This window comes from Anser brachyrhynchus, assembly GCF_964034855.1.
Source record: "Anser brachyrhynchus genome assembly, chromosome: Z".
NCBI lineage: Eukaryota > Metazoa > Chordata > Aves > Anseriformes > Anatidae > Anser > Anser brachyrhynchus.
In genome coordinates this window covers 14,834,236-14,856,649 of record NC_137697.1, presented here as the reverse complement: position 1 = coordinate 14,856,649, position 22,414 = coordinate 14,834,236, and positions in this window count along the sequence as shown.

Genomic DNA, 22,414 nt, shown 5'->3' with positions numbered 1-22,414 from the left:
TGCAGGAAAAGCCAGAAAAGGACATCTCCAAAGCCAGTTGTTCCCTGGAGCGTGCCAAACACCCACCCCTTTGAAAAGCAAGCAAAGCCTTTGGCTCTCCTCTCCTGCAGATCTGCACGTAGAGCAGGACATCCCCCAGGAGGAGGGCGGGAGCCCGTGGGGCTGTCCTGGCTCCTGGTCCCTCCCTGCATCTCTGCAGCACAGACACAGCTCCGCTGGGCTCTTCCCTCCCCAAGCACCCCACCGTGATGTCCGTTGCTGCGGGTGGGCGTCACAAGGGAGAGTCCCTGTGGGGCCTGGGCAGGATGGTGCTGGGTGAACGGGAAGGACATGCAGCACAGAGCTTCCTCTCTCAGCAGGGCTCTCACTCATAAAGCCTGACTTCATGTTTCAGCTCTGCAGGAAAAGGTCTCTCTTCCTTAAGGTGCTGAGACACTGGCACAAGCTGCCCAGAGGAGCTGTGGATGCCCCATCCCTGGAGGTGCTCAAGGCCAGGCTGGATGGGGCTTTGGGCAACCTGGTCTGGTGGGAGGTGTCCCTGCCCATGGCAGGGGGTTGGAACGAAGTGGTCTTTAAGGTCTCTTCCAACCCAAACCGTTCTGTGATTCAATGATCCACCTGCACAGCAGCTTGGCCAGCAGTGACCTGCAGGCATACAGGTCAAAGGGCAGACAGGCACAGCATTCACAGATTTCTTCAGGCAGCATCTGATGCCACTGGATCAGTCTGTGGTCACAGATAATAAGAGCTAAGGTTTCCTCTAATAAGGCTTATGTAACACTTTCTGGTCACATCTGAGTGAGATCCCGGTTTTTTGTCTCTAAGTCATGGTAGTAGGCACTCCTAGTTGTTACTTTGACGTAAAGAAAGGTCACATCTGAGAGAAAAGAACACTTGAAGCTGCATGAGGAGTCTGGCAGGTTGGTGGTTGACCTGAGAGATATAAATTTAACTTCCACCAGCTAATGAAACACTACCTCAGCCAGGTAATTTCCAATGCTTTCTCATCTGTGGCCAAAATAGAAGCTCGATCAATAAACAGCAGTAGCGGCTTTTGGCACAGAGGTGCCAGAGCTTACTTGCAGTCAGAACAACAGGGTGAAGACGTGATAGCTGAGTAATAACCCTAGCTCTGTTGGCTGGTGATGCTCCACCCTGTGTGCCTCTGTTAGCTATTGTGTCGGTGTTGCCATTAGTTTCTATACCTCAAGGTCAGGTCAGCTTGTAATTAGCAAGCAACTAGCTGAAGGGAAAAGATAACTGCAGTGGTTCAATAATAGAGATTCGTGTTGGCCAAATATTTCGTAGGAAAATCTTAATTTTGTGATTGTTACCTTTCTGTACAGGTATTGATTTTCACTAATTAAATTGGTATTTAAATTACTGACTAATAGGTTTGTGGCAAATAGCCGTTAAGTCATAGCTATTTCTGTAACTGGCTCCCTGGGAGTACTGAAAAGCAAGCTGTTCAGATCACACGATCCTGTTATATGTCCTGATTGGATAAGCAGCAGTCTGATGATCGGGTTTCAGTAGTACATGCTCGTGACTCTTACCCTGAAATCTCATTTCTGCAAATTATCTGCAATATCCTCATAAGGTGGGATGTACAGCAGAAATCACATTCACTAAAATATTTAGAGGATGCACATACACAAATTACAGCCTCTTGCCTAGTAGGCATGGCATCCTTTTTTAATGCAGAAAGGAGCAGACATAGAGGCCTTTCCACTGAAGAACTTTCTGCCTTGCCAGCCCTCTTGGGGCCACCTTGATGAGTAGCAAGAACTCACTCTCCAAGTCAGTTCAGCCTGTGGCTTCTTGACAAATCTGGTCAGCATCATGGCTAGCTGATGCAAATTGCAGTGTGGGTTTCGTACTATGGCTGCCTCTGTCTATAGGTTGGTATGAGGTTAAAGGTATGCTCATCAGATGTCGTAACCCTAGTGTAAGATTAACTGTGCTATCAACACCCAGATGTGGCCTGCTGGGCATGCTTTCTCATCCACACAGATCATTTCATTTTGTGTTCATTATCACCAACAATGACTTGAGCTGCAAGGCAAAGCAGAATCTGGTGGTATTTTACAGCTTTAAAGCCCTTCAACTGATTAAACTAGATGTCTCAATATGCATACAATTATAAATGTAGTGTCTTTTCTTTCAACAATCCTGATATGGGAACATCAGAAATTGTGGGATGGGTATTATGTTTTCCCATTTTTAATTATGATCTTTCAACTTTTTGTTTTGTTTTGGTTTGGTTTTGCATTTTAATCTTGATGTGAAAATAAAGATTAGGAAAAGATTGAAAAATAGGAAATTAAGTGAACTACATTTTTAGGGATAGGTAGATATAAGAATGAAATTTTATGGATATTTTCACTCTGACAAATTCCAGATGAATTTTGGGTTTGTTGTGACAATATTTTTCCATCCTTGCAACAGAAATTGTAGCTCCAGTAATTACCCTTCTACTTGGCACTCATTAATCATGACAGAATGTATGACAGAAGCATACACCTCTTAGAGTCTGTAAATCTTCTGGATTTGCAAGAGGAGCTTGCAAAAAATAATATCCATTGAGGGAAAAATTTGAAATGCTTGCAGTTTAAATTTCTTTTCTGAAGACTCACAGTCTAGAATCAAGCTCAGCAATACTGCTATGTCATGACATTTGACAGAGAAATCAGTAGAAGATAAAAATTTGATATAAAGAAAGGCTGATATGAAAATCTGATGGAAAAAGTTAATAAGCCCTGTTTTGGGGAGAAGCGGACAGGACAAGACAGAGATGAGGAAGAGAGAGAGAGAGATTCTTCTCAGTGTCTTGTTTTGTTTTCCAACATGCAGTCAAGAATAATTTAAATCATTTGCATTTGATGCATATGCAACTGATTTAAAGACTAAAACTCAACCATGTGAATTTGAAGACCTAAGTGACTCTTTATGATGAGAAAAAAAAAAATAAAATAGCCTTATGCATGGAATACACAATGAAGAACGGAAAGCTGAAGGAAAATGATTTAACTTTCAGAGAGCTGGAGAAAGGATTTTTCAGACTTTTTATAAGCCACTAACAAATAGGTCTCCTCACCCAAGATAGCATGATTTCAGGCAGAAATATACAAATATAAGGAAACCACGGGAATGACACAGTGAGGAAGTGATTTCTAGTGAGGAAAAGGTGTGGTTACTTCATGTGCAGGTAATAGAAAAAGTAGCAGAAGGGCTAGGTATCTTTTTTCTATGCTTAAATACCAGATGATCATAACAGAGTCATAGAATGCTTTAGATTGGAAGCGACCCTAAAGGTCGTCTCATTCCAACCCACCCTGCTATGGGCAGAGACACCTTCCAGTATATCTGTTTACTTCCCAAAGACTACAGAAAAAGACCGTGCAATTCTCCTAAGACATGCATTTCTGGAAAGAAGGAGTAGTCAGTGCTCCGTGGCAGTGGGGACAAGGTTGTGATGGCTGAGCTGACACCACGCAGGCAGGCATACCACGGCTTGTGGATCCGAATTAGGAGCTGGCTGTTAGGTTCCTGAGCCTATGTCAGCATCAGCATGGGCTGCAGAGCTCTGGGAATAGATATAGAAGGGGGAAGCAGTTTGTGCTGAAACCTGGTGTCCACCTCATACATATTTCAGACCACAGACTAGCCCCAGTCAGGCCCCATGAACTGGGGATTCATCCATCATTTCGGTTTTACCTGAAGCAAACCCAGCTCAAGGGCTGTGACTGAGCCCTCTGATATAAACCTAAATAAGGCAGGTGGGAATAATTGGGATTTTTTTTTTTTTAATGCCATTCTAGTCCAACTAAAATGCTGCCCTAAATTCACCTTTCAACCCTAATTATCCTAATGTGGTTTCTGAAACTGGATGCCCAGCAGCTTCTGTTCTTTTAGGAAGAAGATCTCAGCTGTGCTGCCAATAGCCAGTCTCCTTGCTATGGCTCTGTACCCAAAGCCCACGTACCGACAGCCAACATCTTAAAAGAGGTGCCTCTGCTGATTTCAAAGTGAGTGATATTAATGGCTGCTTTCTGAGAACTCTAAGAGTGTAACTGACACGGATCAATTATGGCAAAACAAATGGCCCAGAACAGCTATTGCAAAAACAATATACAAGAGTTAGTTATGCATTGTGCTTTGCCTCATGTCCCATCTACCCCAAGTAAAATATGTATATAGCCATTGACAGTAACATTTTCCTCAGGCCCACATGTAACTTTGGGGATGCACCATGTTCCCGTAAAGGCTGTTTTCATGGCTAAGTGTACTCACACATCCCAGTGGATGTTCCCCAGTGCTCAAACAGGTGTCCCAGAACAGACATCTGATAGACTGGCACAGACAGCTTCTGGGACAGCATGCTCTGAGAGAAGATATCCTTTGTTGCAGAAAGGCCATGGACAGAATGTCAGGACAGCCACATAAGCCTCGTTTACTGGTCTGCAGCAGGAAGAGGGACGAGTGAGGAGCTGACGGTGGCTCCAGAGCTGGCCGTGCCCTCACCACCAGTCCCTTAGTGCCTGAACCCATGTCCAGAGCCCAGTGCTGATCACGGATTCCAACCACAGCCCTGCATGCAGCAACGTGACAAATCAGGTCCGGAGTCTCCCAGGGAGCCCAGTCAGGAGCAGAGGTGACAGGGCTGCAACATGGGTCCAGCAACCCAGGAGACAGGGACAGGGCTGGGTACAGGCACACCCATGGCCCAGCACTGTGTGTCAGAAAATTATCAATTGAAAAGTCCTACAGAGATCCAGAGAGGTACAGAGAATTTGTACCATTCTCAGCTGAAGGAATAGATGCTGAAAACCTGCCAACAAGGGTTTTATATTGGAGGTAAGGGAATGTAGTAGGCCTGTACAACCTTAGTGGTACAAGAGAGGAACATCTGTAGCCTTTTCAACATTCAGTATACATTATTTCAGCACAGGTAGGTGGTTTACTAAGTCGAAGAAAGTTAAGGATCTATAGATTTTATTTCTTCCAGCTCTGGCACTCACTGCATACAGCTACAGTAAGTCCCTTAAATATCAGTCTGCCTCTTTCCAAAGTGAAGTTAGTAAATTTTGCCTCCCCATTCCTCAGAATGCTGTAACCCTAATTAATGTTTCCTTAATGGTCTGAGAAAAACTTTTAGGTAAAAGACAGTGTGAAACCACAAACTAATAGCATTCCCAAAGAGAGAGGTGAAAAGTTAGCTGAACTCATTTTTTAAGAAGTTGAAGATTTCTTTGCAACTATTCCAAATAAGTTAGCTAATTTTCCCTTCCATCAAAACAATATAACGTCAGAGGGATGGCATTTTTTAGCTGTTATAGACTAGCCAAGGTCACATTCCTCTGCAAGGCGATTGTCTTCCAATGCATACCATTCCTTGGGATAGATAAATAATGAGTTAATGTTTACAGGGAATACTGTCAACAGAAAATAATCTAAAAATATCACATTTTTGTATTGATTTCACTTCATCTGAAAAAAAAAATCAGGGGAAACAGTAAATTTGCTTAAGAATTTAATGTACAAGAACATAGAAATCAGGAAACATTACCTATATAGCTATGGTAATATGACTACATTTTCTTTCAATGGCAAGGTGATCTTCCTTTAAAGGAAACACAGCCACAAAGCTTTGTTTCACATTTAGAAAAACAATAAAATATACCCTACTCCCTTAAAGTGCATTTTTGCCAAAACTCAGTGCAAGACTTCTTACTTTGTTGTGACTAATGTCACAACCTAAGTCTTTCATGAGCAACAGATGTTGCTTTCATCTCTGAACCACACAGCCTCAGTAGAAAACCAGGACTGACAAAGGTTGCAGACTTCCCATAGGAATACCTGTACACCCCACATCGCCCTTCCTTTCTGTGTGGCTCATTAGACCTCACCGGAGTGTTGATCTATTCCATGATGACCCGCTAAAGCCTACAGGTTGGTCATAAGGGATGAATTTAGCCCATGGTCTTGTCCAAAGGTGGTCAGCTCTAACATGTAGTTGCATTGTGCTGAACTTGATCCTCCAAATAACCCATGTGACTTCCAATTAACATGGTGCACAAGAGGAAACCTCACAATTCACTCAAACATCTGTACCTTCACACTTATCTTTACAATGGCATTAGTTTTCATATATATATATATATATATATATTTAAATTAAGACAAATATCCCTTATTCTGAAGGAAAGGGTATCCGTTTTCAGGCTGTTTGGTCAATTATTCAAACAGTGCTCACACCATGACTCAGGCCTTGCACTTATCCAGAGACTACTGTTCCAGACTGCACTGAGAATGCACATTGCAACCCTTGCACTATCCTGTGCTCCTGGTATATGCCTGACACTTAGTCTTTCCATGGAGTCACTCCAGGAGGAAATATTTTCTGCATCAGCCATGTTCCCTTTGCTGGGAGCAAACCAAGCCCAACAGTCCAAACTTTGAGTCATTTACTGGTTTGCTTTGATCCAAGACTGATGTTTATGCTTGTTAGTGGACAAGACAGAGAATCTCATCTACATATTTTAGGTTATCTTTCCCAAACGTCAGAGTTCAAAGCAGCAGTCCTGTGTTAAACTTCAGTGTGGAATCCAACCTTGTAATACATGTTGAAGAAATTAAATCTGAAGTAAAATCCATCAATTTAAAAATTCTCCTTTTAATTTCTTTTCCTTTCTCTTCCTTTTCACTTATTTATTCCTATTTAATTTTACTTCTTTTTTCCCCATTTCTCTGTGGCTCCTCTTCACTGCCTTTGTTTTTTCCAATTTATCCAATTTTTCTCCAGGTGTGGACTCATTGTTCCCCCATTACCCTCCTCCTTTCTTAATAGTGACACTCTATGTTAGCATGAGTCCTGGTGTATGGCATGAAACCACTGCCTCTCTGCTCCCAAGTTCTGGTTTTCTGTTGATTTTTTCCTAAAAGCCCTTCATGCACAATGACTAAAGCACTATTTTCTCCTGCCTTCTGAGCTCTTTCTTCCTGCTCTGGGTTTATTTTTTCCCTTCTTCCCAGCAGTCTGTCTCTCTCTCTCTCTCTTTTTTTTTTTTTTTTAAATCAGTTATACAACTCCCTCTCCACACACTTGGGGAGGCTCTGCAGTGATTTGCTCATTTTCATTTAAAATCACTTGCACATCTGATGCAATGCAGGCAGAGCTGCAACACAGCAGGCTACATTAAAATCAACAATGCTGATAACTGCCAGATGAAGGAAGGAAAGGGACCAAAGGGCTGAATGTATCAAGGCTGGGGACGTCCCCATCCTTTCAAGGAAGGTGGTGTATAAAGTACTGAGCAAACAAATAATTGAAAATATCCAGTACCTTTTCATGCCTCAGGCATGGGAGGAAAAATGGGTTAATGAGGGAAAGGCTTTTAGACTAATCCAAGGCAAAAATGATTGTCCTTTCAAATATGATTACTAGGAAAGTCATTTGGAAACCAGTGGGACAGAGTGGTGTGGAGTAATCTGTCTCTCTGATACACATCAGAGAGACCTTCACACTGGCTGATTATAGTGAATACATAGTTGACATTAGCAGAGACAAAAAGCTACATGAATGCCACGTTGCCTTCAACAGCTCCCTTCGCCCCTGAAAAATTTCACAGGGAACAAAAAAAGCATTATTCTTTCTCTTCCGAAGAGCAGAGCAGGTAGAGGCTCCTCTGGAAGGCAACAGCATTTCACCTTATAGAAAGAACATGAAAACATCTCTGAGTCATCTGCAATCATTTTTACAGCTCCATGGAAATGCAGAGGGGACTTCAAATAAGGTTGGCACAACGATGCTGGGACATTTGCGATGCCCACCCCACTGTGTGCATGTCTGTTTCGCACTGGGGAGAGAGCCCCTGAACCCTGGGGAGGAAGGTTGTGTGATCTCAAGGCTGGTGCCTATCAGAGAGAAGCCAGCCATAACCTTTAGATGCAGCACATTGTGCCAGGGTGTTAAAGCCCCTTCACAAACATTTTCAAAAGCTTTGCTTGCCATGCAGTATGGCACCAGAAACAACAGAGCCCAACCTTAATTTTATGTTTTCCTCCAGTTGCAGAAGCAACTTGTTAGAGAAATATAAATTGAAAGAAGTCTTTCTGAGTGCAACATGCATGTTTAACCTCTTGTAAATGACCACTAGTCTTTGTTTTTCAGCTTTGTACCAATCAATGCCTGCAGTCTTTATTCCACATTCATTCAGCCTTTGCTCCTAGCACGTTAACTAGAAGTCAATGGGAATCTTCTAAGTACAAAAGGAAAGCCTTTTTTTTATGAAAAAAAAAAAAAAAGGCTTGGATTGCAGGAGCCCTGAGTATTGTGTTACAATAAGTCTGTGGAGCTGGACAACAACATCCAAGCATTTGAAGACAGCTAAGTGTATTAGGAAGATCAATCAGAGTAACATATGGGATATGTTACTTTGATAAAGACTGAGACTTCACAAAAGCAGAAGTGATTAATTACCCCAAGTAGGAGAAGCAAGAAGATTACTTGACTTACAAGCATGGAAGCTGATGTGTGCTTTGGGAACACAGGGTGCTTGAGCGTTTGGCTTGTTTTGCAAGTTACTGGGTATGTTGATCTTCTCTGATTCTCTGGTGAATAGGCCTGTCTTTCTGTTCAAAATATGAGAGAGCCTGCAAAGACTTCTTTATCAGAGCACAAACACTCTAAAGCCAATTAGTTTCCAGGTGAGCCTGCAATTTTCTTTTCAAGTTTGCATCTGTCTTTCTCCTCATCTTAAAGGAAAAGAAAATCCAAAAGCAAACATTATTAACGCAGCATCTCAGCAATAACACAAAAAATAATCCCGAGAGCTCTCACCTGGTAGTAAGAGTACTAGGAAATAAAGCAAAGCAATATTGCATGCACTGACCATTATGCACTTAACTACATCACCCCTCTCCTATCTACAACTTAAAACAACAATATTCATCCTTTAGCCTCAAGGCACAAATTCTTAAAGCCCCTGTGCAAGAGTACGTGTTGACACACATGAGTGGAGGTTCCCTTAGAAACACAAACAAACTAGTTTCGTGTTTTTTTTTTTTTTCCATCTGCTGGACCAGCCCCACCCTCTATATGCCTGTGAGCAGAGCTAGTGGTGGATTACAGGATCCATGTTTTTGCTTTGGGTTATCCCTCTAGCAGCAGCCATTCATTTTGCAAATGTTTTTAAATGGTGCTTTCAGAGTAAAGCAACTTTTCGGTAATTTGGAACTTTTATTTTTGTTCTAATTAAAGGAACCAGGAATTTGTTGGAGTATTTTGGTTATTCTTAGTGTTATGTCCAGTGACATCTAGGAGACAAACCATGAATCATGATTTGCTTCCCTCGATTTTTGCTTCTTTTTCAATTTATTTTCCCAATTACTTAAGTCACTTCTTACTAGGTGCCACATTATATGAGCCTAAGAGCTTTCTCCTCTTGAATTACGTTTCAAGAGTTTACTTAAAACTTCATCAGATGCAGAAAACCATATGAGGTAAAGAAGAAACTAGAAACACTAGAAACCTTTGAGAAACATGAAGACTGTGGTTTTAGTCAGAGGATGAACTAAACGGCTTAGATAGAATAACACCCAGAGTCATCCTCCTACCATCTGTAATGTGAAACAGAAGAGTAAAATTAAATCTAAACCCGTTGAGTGGACAGACACCTAACCTGTGGTTGAGTGAGATATCTAGGCTATTACCAGCACTCTCAGACTTGTTTTTTCCTTCCTTTGACAAATTATGTTCCTTCCTTGTGGTCTTTTATCGTAAGCCCCTCTCCTCTCTGTTCTCTGAAGTCTCTGAAGTTCTGAAACCTTTTGTGGAGGTCCCAGCCTGGATGTGATGTCAGCCTTGCTACTCAGGGAAAAGCAAAGGAAAAAAAAAAAAAAAAGAGTGGGGCAGGGCTAGACAGTTGAAAAAACACTGATTCTTGGACATGCCCGTCTTATCCTACACACTTTGGGGTTCACTTTCACTTTTAAAACACTTATTATATCAATAATTTCTGAAAAAGCAGGTAAGCAATGGATGCTCTGTGAGTCTTTTGGAGTTAGTGGTTGTCTTCAGAGCTGTCTTATGAATGCTTATCCTGAAGGAAAAGATTGTTAGGTATACTGCAACTTGAAGTTTCTTGGCATACTTGTTCAAAAGGTACAAGCAATATGCAGAGCATCAAGGTGTAATCACCACCTGACATGGCACACCATGTCCTTTGGACTGAATTCCATTGATTCCAGGCTCATTCAAATGAGATTAAATAGAGAAAAGGCTTCAGGCTCAATTTTTCCTCATGCCATCCCTATCCTTTTATAGTAATTTCTAAGAACACGTTGTAAGTTATTACCGGTCTTTCTGCTTTGTGACTCATACTTGACTAGCCTTGATATAGGTGTTTATTGTTTCTGCCAACAATATATGGTGCAAGTGCATAATCCAGACTCTCATGTGTTACTGATTTCACCTAAAAATCCTTGTCTTTTGGACATGGTAGTTGCAGTCAATATATTATAGAGAAATGAAGCCAGTCTCAGTCTGTGGTTTCAAGCAGCATAACTTTAGGGAAATGTGGATCTAGGACGGGCATACTTCTATTAGCATTGTTAAATTAGCTGGTAACTTTTCTGTTTTTAAATAAAACACTTCACATTCATTTAATGTTACTATTTAATTAAAAAAAGAAGTCACCTATACCAGTGTGGAACAGGTTTATGTCATGAAAGATCTCAACAAACAGTTTAAAGTTGAAGGGCTGATACTTGTCCTGTCTTGTCTTGACAGTTACTGCACAGCATAATCCAGCTCTGCCAATCAGATCTGAACAAAGGAAACAGCAGTTGTCTGACTGTGAATCACTTTTCACCTCAATTAATATAAATATTGAGTTTGCACAAGCAGACTTGACAATTTGAGACATGCCCCAATTTTCTGTGTAACCAGCACTTAATGACTGATACTCAATACTTGGACCTGGTGTTGAGGGTGAAGTCAACAGTTTAGCACTTTGTTTTGTGAAAGTGAGTGGAGGCTCAGCAGAAGGATTTCATGTGTTTTGTAGAAGTTTTGGAAATAACTTATATCTGTAGATGAAAAGGTTTCCATTGCTTTTAATAGCTCTCAGGCACATTCTTTAACATTTCTGAAGTGAATTCTCATTCCTTTAACTCCATTTCTTTCACATTCACTTCCTGCAAATGTTTGAATGAATTCATTGACTCCAGGAAATGTTCCCTGGAACAAAGGATGCTTAGGTTAGATCTACAGAGATCTACAGAGAAAAGCCAAATCTGAGCACACAGTCCTATGTGTTTGTACCAGCAGGGTATGATTTTAAAGTTATATTTTTTCAACAAAGAGAATCATAGAATCGTAGAATTATCTATGTTGGAAAAGACTTCTAAGACCACCTGGTCCAGCCTTTACCTTAGCACTGCCAAGTCTAACATTAAAACATGTCACTAAGCACCACATCTACCTGTTTTTAAAGACCTCCAGGGAGGAGGTCTCAGCTACTTCCCTTAACTACTTCCCTGGGCCACCTGTTCCAATATCTCATGACCTTTTCAGTGAAGAATTATTTCCTAATAACCAGCCTAAACCCTCCCCTAGTGTAATTTAAGGTCATTTCTTCTTGTCTTATCAGTTGGTGCTTGGGAAAAGAGACCAATCCCTACCTCACTATACCCTCCTTTAAGATAATTGTAGAGGACGATAAGTTCTCCCTTGAGCCTCCACTTCTCCAGGCTAAACAACCCCAGCTCCCTCAGCCGCTCCTCATAAAGACTTGCTTTCTAGACCTTTCACCAGCTTCATTGCCCTTCTTTGGACGTGCTCCAGCACCTCAATGTCCTTCTTGTAGCAAGGGGCCCAAAACTGAACACAGTATTCAAGAGCCAAGTACAGGGGGACAATCACTTCCCTAGTGCTGCTGGCCACACTATTTCTGATCCAAGCCAGGATGCTGTTGGCCTTCTTGGCCACCTGAGCACACTGCTGGCTCATATTCAGCTGGCTGTTGACCAATACCCCCAGGTCCCTTTCTGCTGGGCAGCTTTCCAGCCCCTCTTCCCCCAGCCTGTAGTGTTTCATGAGGTTGTTGTGCCCCAATTGCAGAAGAAACTTACAATCTTATTAGTACATCCAACAAAATATCTAGTTTTATTTAACATGTTTGCAAATAATTTGTAGTTCAAGAACCGGTCAATTTAGCTGAGGAACTGAGTACCACGCTCAAAAAAAACAACAACCTGACAAAACACTTTCCAAACTGTTTGCCCAACTCTGTCTCCAGATAATTAGCTCAAATCTGGCAAGAGCTGATCCTAGATATTGAAAGGCACAATTGTCTAATAGCATCTTACCAGAACCTATAAGATGCTGTGGTGGTCTTATTTCATTTCCTAGACAGTTGACAAATGTCAGCAGGAAAATTACTCTCAGCATTAGCCCTAGTTAGTAACCTCACCTTCTGTCCAGGGTCTTAATCAGCAAAGACTAAAGTGCCTCGTGATCCTTATTAAAGGGGTTCTTCTGGGCTAAGATTTGTTGACAAGGACATGAAGGAAAGCTTTTATTTTGGATATTGAATCTACGAGAGAAACATAGCTTCTGAGTGAAACAGACTGGTTATCACTCCTATATTTTCCAGAAAGGAAATACATACACAGAGAACTTCAGTATCTTCTGTTTCACATTTACCTTTCTAATCAGTGCTGAGAAATTTAGTTGGTCAGTCTGATTTCCAGCAATCCCAAGTATCCACCATTCTTGATCCCTCCACAGGAGCAAAGAACAGTCAGCAAGTCTGGAAAATGGACCACTTAATTATGGGTATAAGCAAACATTCACATTCGTGTTTGAGTTGATATATAATACTAGGGGAAAACTCTAATTCATACCATTACTTGTAACCAGAACAAATGGATATATATGCATGCATGTCTGAAACAAAGAGAAGGAGAGAGTGAGACCATTTATGTGGTAGGGAGCATTACAGTAAAAATTATCTATATTGCATATTTTGCTTATGCACTCCATTTCGTGCTCAAAGTATGTACAGGTGTAAGTGGCCTCTTCATATGGTAATATGCCACACACCAGCCTATGCTGCTTGTTGCATGGCTTTATGTATCTGTGTTTATCCAATGCTGGTGATAGATATGAAATATAGGAGTCTTTATAGAAATGGAAAATGTTTCACTGTGATGAGCTGCAAGAGTTTTGTTCAGCTTATTGATCAGAACGACATGTGGTGGTAACCTGACCTTCTTTAAGTCTATAAATACAAATAACATCTGCTGGCAGAAGCAACTTTAATGAGTTTGAGTAGGGGCCAGATGAAGCTGGATACATAGGAATGAACTGTAGGTTTCTGGCAATGAATAAACTGTAGAGTTCTGGCAATTAAGATAATTAGCCTTTGGAGCAGCACAGAAAGCAATGTAGTAGAATCTCTTTTTTGCTAGAAAAAGAAACAAAGGCTTTTTAGAACTAGATTGGACATCTGTATAATATATGTGTTTAGATCAATCAGAAATTATTGGGTTCAATGGGACGCCCAAGGAGGAACATTCTGTAGCCTGTGCTATGTATGAGGTCCAAGCAAAGGGTCACCACATGCTTTCCAGAATATTACAGACTTGTGATATTTTGCCATGATTCTCACAGTACCAAATGTTTTACATGCAAAGTCAAGGCCTGGAGGCAAAGAGCTGTGTTACAGGCTCAACTTACTTTATTCTGTTTCTTGTTAAATGTCTGCTCCTTGCCTTCACTCTTAGAACCACCAAATTCCAGAAATGGGGAATTGGAAGACACATTGGCAGGTTATTCCCACAGGGCAAGGGAGCAGGGCTGCACACAGCCTGCATGATGCATGCCAGATGTTTGCCTCATCTGTGCTTAAAAACCTCCTGTAAAGGAGATCTTGTTTCTGAAAAGCCTGTTCCAATGCTACACCGTGTTTGTAATCAGATTTTTTGCTAAGACTTAATCTAAATCTAAGTGGTGAATTAGCCAATTACTTCATGTCCTGCCCTCTGCAGAGAAGGGAAAAATGATTTCTGCCTTCTTTAAAACAATTTTTATGCATTTGAAGAAGTGTTATAATCTTCTTTCTGTCTCTGCCTCCTAGACTAAACAGTCCTAGTTCTCTTAACCTTTCTCAGAGGTTCATGTTTTCTAAATCTCTTATCATCTTGATGCAGCTCACTAGCTCTCTTTTCAGCTTGTCTGCAGTTATCTTAAAATGCAGCACCCAAAACTGGACACACTACTTCAGCGGAGGCTGTACCAGTGCCAAGTAGAGCAGAATAATTACCTCTCTTGTCTTATACCCAGCATTCTTGCTAATACATCTTGGAGTGACATTTGTCTCTCTCTCTTTTTTTTTTTTTTTTTTTGGAAAAGCATCACATTGTTGTGAAAAGAGGCTTGAAAATGTGACCCGAGTGCTGGGTGAAGTTTTCAAATCCAAAAGGCACATAAAAAGAAGGGGGGGAAGGTTATTTTTCAGTCACTCGCACAAAATGGGGGCCTGGCTCAATATATTTAAATGTCTTGTGTTGGCAGTTCTGACTTAAAATCAATGAATGTCTACAGCCAAGCTTCATTTAATTTGTACCAATGAGTGGGAAAACCCTGGCAAACTGCATATTTTTGCGAAGTGAGACATAAAAGAGCAAACACAGGAAAAGGTAATGAATCAGAGAACACATTTTGATCACTTATGTGCAAAACGATATTAATTCTGTAAAGCACTTAAAGTACAAGAAACCGTACCAAGGAAACCCTGCTTGCAATGCTGAGAAACCAGGGGAACCTTTCAGGACTGTGTGGGGAGCATGATGCGTAACTTATACAGCTTGCCAGTTAATGCTGTGCAAATTAGAGAGGTTTTAATGTAACTGTCTTTGTAGGTTTACCAGCAGCTTTTTAATCTGTGGCTCTGTTAGCCATGCTTTTCAGCAAACTGTGTTGTTGTTTGTTTATTTGTTTGTTTGTTTTTAATTTCCCAGGCCAAAGCATCATGCTCAATTACATCAGTCACCTCATGTATTCCTGTAACTGATTTTAACACATTCTAGCAAAGACTTGTCACCTTAGCAAAATCAGAAAGGGAGGATATAGGATGCTAAATACAGCCAGGAGAGTAAAGAGACTGCCAGTTGTTTACAGGCTATTTAAAAATATTTCTCTGCATTTGATGATTTATCATGGGATTCCATGAAACCCACTGTCTTTCAGTAATAAAAAACAAGCAAAAAGACCCTCCTCAGCTCCTCTTCCCAGGACCCCGCCAGTCTAGGAAAATCTCTCCTTTCAGCCACTTGCCTGTTTAAAATGTAAGTCTGACTGATTTTACAAGGGATAAAAAGTGTGTGTGTCACTGTTTCAGAACCTTTATCAGGAGTTTGGCCAGGACTGTCATGGATAATTTGCTTGTTTGCTTGATGAGAGACCTCATGAGTGTGATGGTACAGAGGCTGTATAGGATGTCTGGAGTGTCTAATGATCCACACTCAAGAGAGAGGGTTCATGTTGGGAAGACAAGCATGGCCACAAGCATGCAACATGATATAATTACTTGAGCAGCAATTCACTCCCTTTCAGGGGAGGTGAAAAAGACAAATAAGGTCCACACCTGCACTCCTCTCTCCTGAGGCTGGAGAGCTGTTATTCATACCAAACTGCTATCTCAGGGCTGTGCAGCCAAGGTAGACCCCTAGAGCTGGATCCTGAAAAATAAACACCAAAAGGCACTCCTTCTCACAGAGCAAATGCACCCTGAATAAAGGTTCAGGAAAAGGAGGTGCATAATTTACAGCTGAGGATGTAGGATATGCTGAAATGGCATACACTCTCACACATCACTCAGTCCATGCATGTCAGCCCATTCCCAATGCAAAGCTTCTGGCTTGTCCACCATATATTATCATGTAGCATTGTATAAACTGAGGTTCTGTCCTAAAAATCCTTGTTTTACCATGAAGATCTGTTTACCATGAAGAAACACTACCTTTCATGCTATTTCATATATTATTTCATGTTATTTTACACAACATTCCTATGGACCTGACTGGGGCAAGTAAGTGGGAGCCACTAGGTAAAGCCAAAGAAAACTTCCATCTGTGTATGTGCAAACTGTCCTGAGAAATGACACACTTTACAGATATTGCCCACTGATACACTTAGGCTTCTCCCTGAACACATGTGTATGATCATCCCTCTGTGGTCGAAGCACAGGAACAGGAATTAAAATAGTAGCCCTTACAACTGTCTGATATAAATGTGCAGTCTTGTTCTCTTTTGGCTCTAAAGTACAAAATACTTGATGTGGGGGAACCTAAGGCAGATCACTGGGATATGTTAGTAATTTTATTACAGCTGAAGAAACATGTAGGAAGATGGAGCTGTCCTAAATGAATTCATTTCTTTCACATGGAAATTTTATGGGGGTTAACGATTCAGGCTTCAACCTTCCCAACTATGCAGTAATAAGAGGGCAGGGAAAAGACTTCCTCCCTTCTCCCTCTTTTTTTTTTTTTTTTTTTTTTTTTTAATACTAATAAAAAGCCCTTTCTTCTTCTTAGGCATTTTTACCTTTTGTGTACTATTTTTTCAAACTAGAAACGCATTCAGCATAAACTTAGTGAGTCATCACTTGCCTACCCTCCACCTCACACTGTAAAGAAACGTAATCTCAGAAGAAATTTGCTATATGTTCAAAGATGAAACAATGTGGATGTTTTCAGAGCCAAGGTAAATTTGCACTATAGAATATCTTGCGTTGGAAGGTTAATTTTATCTTTGACCAAAGTCTGGGTGACTTTCTGCAGCATGTTTTTCTATAGCTGTGATATGTTCATTTAGGCAATGAGAAGCCACAGTATAGGATCAGGCAGTCCGTGACAGTTTAGCTGTTAGCATGTCCCCTGCCATTCACTTGACCCACACCAGATGAATTGGGTGATTTTCAGAGTCCACGTAGCAGATCCACACTGAGTTCTGCCAAAATAAGCCTTGAACTCAACAAAGATTTACTGGGGTCAGACATGCTAGTGCTGTGTTTGCATTAGTTAAACTACATCACAGAAGGAGGAGAGGATGGCTTTCTCCTGAGAAATGACCTGGAGAGGCTACATGGGAATCTTTCACCCTTCCAGATAGACAAGAAGAAGGGTGAAAGTGGCAAAACTTCCATAATGGGAAAACATCCATCTTTTTTTCTCTTTTAATTGAGCCCATTTTAGGAGACAGGATTTTGAACCTGAACTTCCACTGCTCAGTGAATGTGCTGCCCAATAGACAATTTGCAACATATTCATTTCTCCATTTAAAGTCATAACCTAGATCTGGGATCATTTCCAAGTTTCCTAGTTATGAAGAGCACATGCAGGTTGACCACTGACCACTGGCTGGTCAGAAAATGTGACTTGCACCTGGTACCTCAGATGAATTTTGCCCTCACAAGTTGGAGTTTCTGACTTGTGGCAATGTGTCTCAGTACTGAATGCCAATGATGGGCACCATGACTCAGAATGGATGGTAGAGGGATGCTACTTGCATCTTGTGTGCTCACCTCTATTGCAGGGAAAACACTTTAAACCTCTCCAACTGGACACCTGAGGAGGACATATCACTAGCTGGTTATGATCAAATATTTTGTCCTTCCTATTTAATACAGCTTAATTTACAGTCCACAAACCTTGAGTGCCAAATACCTCAGTACTGGTGGTGGCCAATACTGGTGGTTGCAACCAATACCATTGCTGCAGTGGTAGCTCTCAGCTCTGTGCCAAGCCATGGACAGTCTTACTGAGATTTGAAGATGTGGATTTGGGAATCCTTGACCCATGGTCTTATTACAGACCTCCGGATCTCTTCTGGATTCTTGTCCCAACACCTCAGACACATTCCTCCACTGGAAAATAACTCAGACACTTCAATGCTCTGTCTCAGTTTCCCCATCATAACCAGAAGGATAATATATTGTGAAGTCTCAGAGAGACAAAGATACATCTGCACACCATACTGAGGGTGTGCATCCTACTTGCACCCCGTCCTGACTTGTTTGTCACTCCTGCTGCTTTTTGGCTGGCGGCAGCCTGAGTCAAGACTGTCATTTTCCATGAAGCACCTCATAAGGCTGGGCCCTGCCCTAGGCTCTTGGTTCTCCACCAGCACAAATTTTAACAGCAGTAAATGCTGAGGATTAGCTGGAAGCCTGCTCAAATCTTTTAGAGGATGGTATGTGTTTTTTTAGAAGTAACAGTGTAAAATACCAGTAAATCCAAGGCAGCCATTATTTTACACTCACATAGAATGTATACAAAGGGCTCTCTGAGGTGCAATGCAGGAGGAAAGCCTGGCCTGATGTCTGCTCGCTGCCACCAGTCCCGTGTGGCAGGGGTCAGCCTTAACGATCTGGGTACAAGAAAGCAAAGTTAATTCAAGGGGAGGAAAAGTGCTGCAGGCAGAGTGTGATGGAAAGCAGGCGAGCGAACTGAGGCATTAACTCTTGCAGCCAGAGTTTCCTGGTGGGACCCCTGAGCACTGCCCTCAAGCGCAAGGCTTGACATTTCGCCAGCTTTATTTGAGGAGGAAGAAGGGCGGGAGGAATGTTTTCTCAAGGGGAAAAAAAAAAAAAAAAAAAAAAAACCCTCACCCTGCTAAAGCTTTCCGTTGCTGGGGAACTTGAGGGAAAACTCAGGAAAACTCCTTTTTATGTTCTTTATGATGTTTACTCTGCCGCACGCTGCCAAGGCGGGGAGGGAGGGGAATGGCTGGGGCAAAAGCAGCGCGCACAGCAGGATGGCACAAATGGCATGCTGCTCTGTGCCCTCCGCCCAGGGCTGTGGGGAAAGCCCAGCCCAGGCAAGGACACCAGAGGCCCTGGCTCTCCCTTTCTGCCCGTCCTCCTGGCCCAGTCGGCGGCTGCGACGGGAAGGCCACAGCGGATGTGTGATGAAAGGGCTGCTGCAGCTTATCTCCCAGCGCAGGGGCCTGCTCCGAGGGCGGCGCGGCCCACAGCGCCGGCTTTGTTGGCTGGCGCTGTTGGCGTGGCTGCGTGATTCATGCAGGGCCCACGCGACGCTTGCCAAGGAAAGCTTCCCCCTTCCCCTCCCCAGCCAGGAATCAACGCGGCAGAGGGCCGTCGAGGTCACAAGATCTGCCTGTTATTGCGTTTTACAGGAAGGAAGATACGCTGCCTTCAGATCAGTTTATCAGCTGACTTCCCTGTGAAGAAGACAGGGGCTGTTTTCCTGTTCATCGCCACCCCCGTAATTCCCAAACGAGCGCGCTCTGTTCGCATCTCCTGCCGGTTCAGCTGCGCACGCTTCTGAAACAGCCCAGTATTAAGCAAACAAATAAAAAAGCCATTGTGCGGCCGCGCAGAGCCGACGTCTCTTATCAAACTGCCCTGCACGAGGGGATAAATCTCTTCCTTGGGGCCGCCTGTCGTCTCGCTGCCTGCTGGTGTCAATGCACAATTAAACCCGTTGTGACGAGATAGACGCGGCTGGTGAGCGCGGGGCGAGCTGCTCGCAGGGGCGAGCTGCCCTCGCTGCTCTCAAGGTGCCCTCCTTTCCGCTTTGAAAATCCACAAGTATTGCAGTGTGTTGTGTTTGGGGTTTTTTTGGGGGGGCTGTCTTTTAAAACCCAGCGTCTCGGCAGATTATTTTTAAGCATCTACCCTTTCCCTGTGCAAGAGATAAAACAGTGTGCAGAGCTGGCTCCCTCCCCGCAGCCTCCTCCCTGAGGTCCCTCTGTTCATAAGGTTTTCAGCTGGGGACGGGTTGCCTGTTTCCTCTCTTTACTCACTGTGACAAATGCATTTCTGTGACCAGGAAACTGCAGATGTTGCAGATCCACCAAGGCATAGTTTATTAGCTCATGATTCTTAATCTCGGAAGGATTACACGTATTGAATAATGCCATTCATTGATAAATAGTTGAAGGGAATCATCCTGATTTGAACATAGTGGCAGCTTTAACTGATTATACTCTTTTTATATATCTGTAAAGCTAAAACAACCCTCCAGTGCTCCTAGCATCTTAACAAGTTTGATTAACCTAGCAAGAAACAGTACTTGCCAGAATAAAATTGCTGTTTTTACCCTCTTTGCTTGGCTGCACACCTGCACTGCACAGGAAAACAGCCACTGATCTTTGACCTCTTCAGCATCCACTAATTTTTGTGGTATTCATCTGGTTAGACTTTTTACCCATCTTTGCATTGCATTGTATTTCCTCCATCTACACAGAAAACCTTTGGCCTCTAGTGCTCTGGGTCTGCTGAATCCTGCAGTAACCCAGAAGGAGGAAGGGGCTGAAAACTGAGTCCGTGCAGACCCCATCCCATGTGCAATCTACTGAGAATTTTGTTTTTGAGGCAGGATCAGGACTCATATCACTATTCAAGGCATTTACATTAACTTTCCTACTTTTTCAGTTGGTGTCTGTCCACAAATGTTTCATGTCCAGATCTTAATGCCTACACCCACATCCAATCCTGCAGTTTACAGTTATGCAAGGTAAAGTAGTAAGCTTCACATGTAAGCTTCAATGCATTATTATACAGTGACTATTTTTATGTATTTTGATTGCCCTTCATCTAAAATAAAATGTATATATTTGGAAGGATTGCAGACATCCACCACATTTATTCTCAGACAGTGTTGTCTTATTTATTGAATTCTGGCAGCTGAATCTGTACTGGACCTGGATATATCCCACACTACCTAGGAAGCTAAACTAAGATGATTTTTGAGAAAGGTTTATAAAAATTCTTCTTGAATATCAGAGCCTAAAAAAAGCCTAAAACATGAAGATGGTATTTTTAATAGAATGAGTACATGAATGTTTCGGCAGTACAAAAAAAAAAAAAAAAAACTTGTACTACTTGTACTGTTCTGTTTATTCTGGATGATTTAGAAAAGCCCTAGTCATATTGAATTTAAATTGGAGTATCTAAGAGAGAATTATAACAAAGCTGAAATGGGAGGAAAAGAAGATGCAGAATCCTTCCAAGCTTTGTTGTCATACAAATGGGTTTTGGTTTGAACTCTTTAATTTGCCACTTGCCAGCCCTACATCTAAGAAGCAACCTTGTTTGGATTTCCACAAAGAATCTCATTCTTTTTCAATAAAAAGACCTGGCAATAATTCTGTTGGCACTAGATGAAGAGCCTGCTTATTCCACTGGTGATGGTTTCTTTTGTTATCTATTTTAATGAAAACTTCATTAAAAAAATAAAAAGACACTGAAAGTTTATGGATAAAGCTTATGTACATTTGTTCCAGTCATATGCCAAGAAGTTACTTGTTACTGGAGACATCACACCAGGGAGAAATGGGGTTAATAATAACACTTTTTGCAAGCAGCAGTTTTTATTCAAAAGCATGAACAAGTGAAGCAAACTGCAGGGCCTGAGGCAGGCATGTGGGCAATTCAATAGGTTTGACTTTACTGTAATTCTTTGCAGCTATATGTTGTTTACAACCTGTTGGGAAAGTTCTGTGAACCTTAAGAGGGTTGCATATGTTCTTTAAAGTCAAGAAAGTCCGAAAGATCTGTGTACAGGGAGTTGTACTGGGATTTTCCAATTTACTCTGTATAAAGCAGGGATCTCGTTCTGTACTTAACTCCATGTAAGTGTCTTCAAGACCACAGTAGGAATACAGATATATTTTCTGTCAGTAGTACTCGTCAAAATGTTTTGCATCTTGCAGGTTTTTGACAAAACATGGTACCAGTTTTTTTCCACCATGCCTGCCATTTGCCAAGCTCTGTGGTGTCTCACTGGTTTCTAATACACAGCTCTAAATTCTAGGCTTTCAACAGGACACATACAGTACAATGACAAACCAAGTATCTGTTCACAGCAAAGGTTATCAGCTGAATGCTTTCCTCAGCCTTCGGCTCACAACACACCACCTTCACACTCGGAAAGGCACCGATGGATGGGCTGACCTCGCTGGGGTTTAGGGTGACCTGTCAGCAAGTGAGCTTGGCAGGGAGGGCATGCCAACAAGATGAGGATGTGGCTGCTGCTGAGGACCACAGCAGGAGAAGGCCAATAGGAAGCACCAGCTCCGTCCTGGTGACCACAGCTCCAGCATGCGCTGCACAGGTGCTGCTGGCGCAGAAGGTGCTGGCAAAAGACAGGTCTCATGCAACAGCAGCCATGGTCGTACACACCCACACTGTGCAGCACATTTGTCTGTAAACAGCCTTTCGATTTTAACTCTTGTAACAGCTGGATTATGGCTCCAAAGTAACAAGGCGTAATAGTGTAATATAAGGATCTTTTCAAGTTTTTCTCTTTAGAAGAATAAACTCCACATTTTCCTGGTATATAATATTACACTAAAGCCCTTTCTGGTGGGGCTTCACAGAGG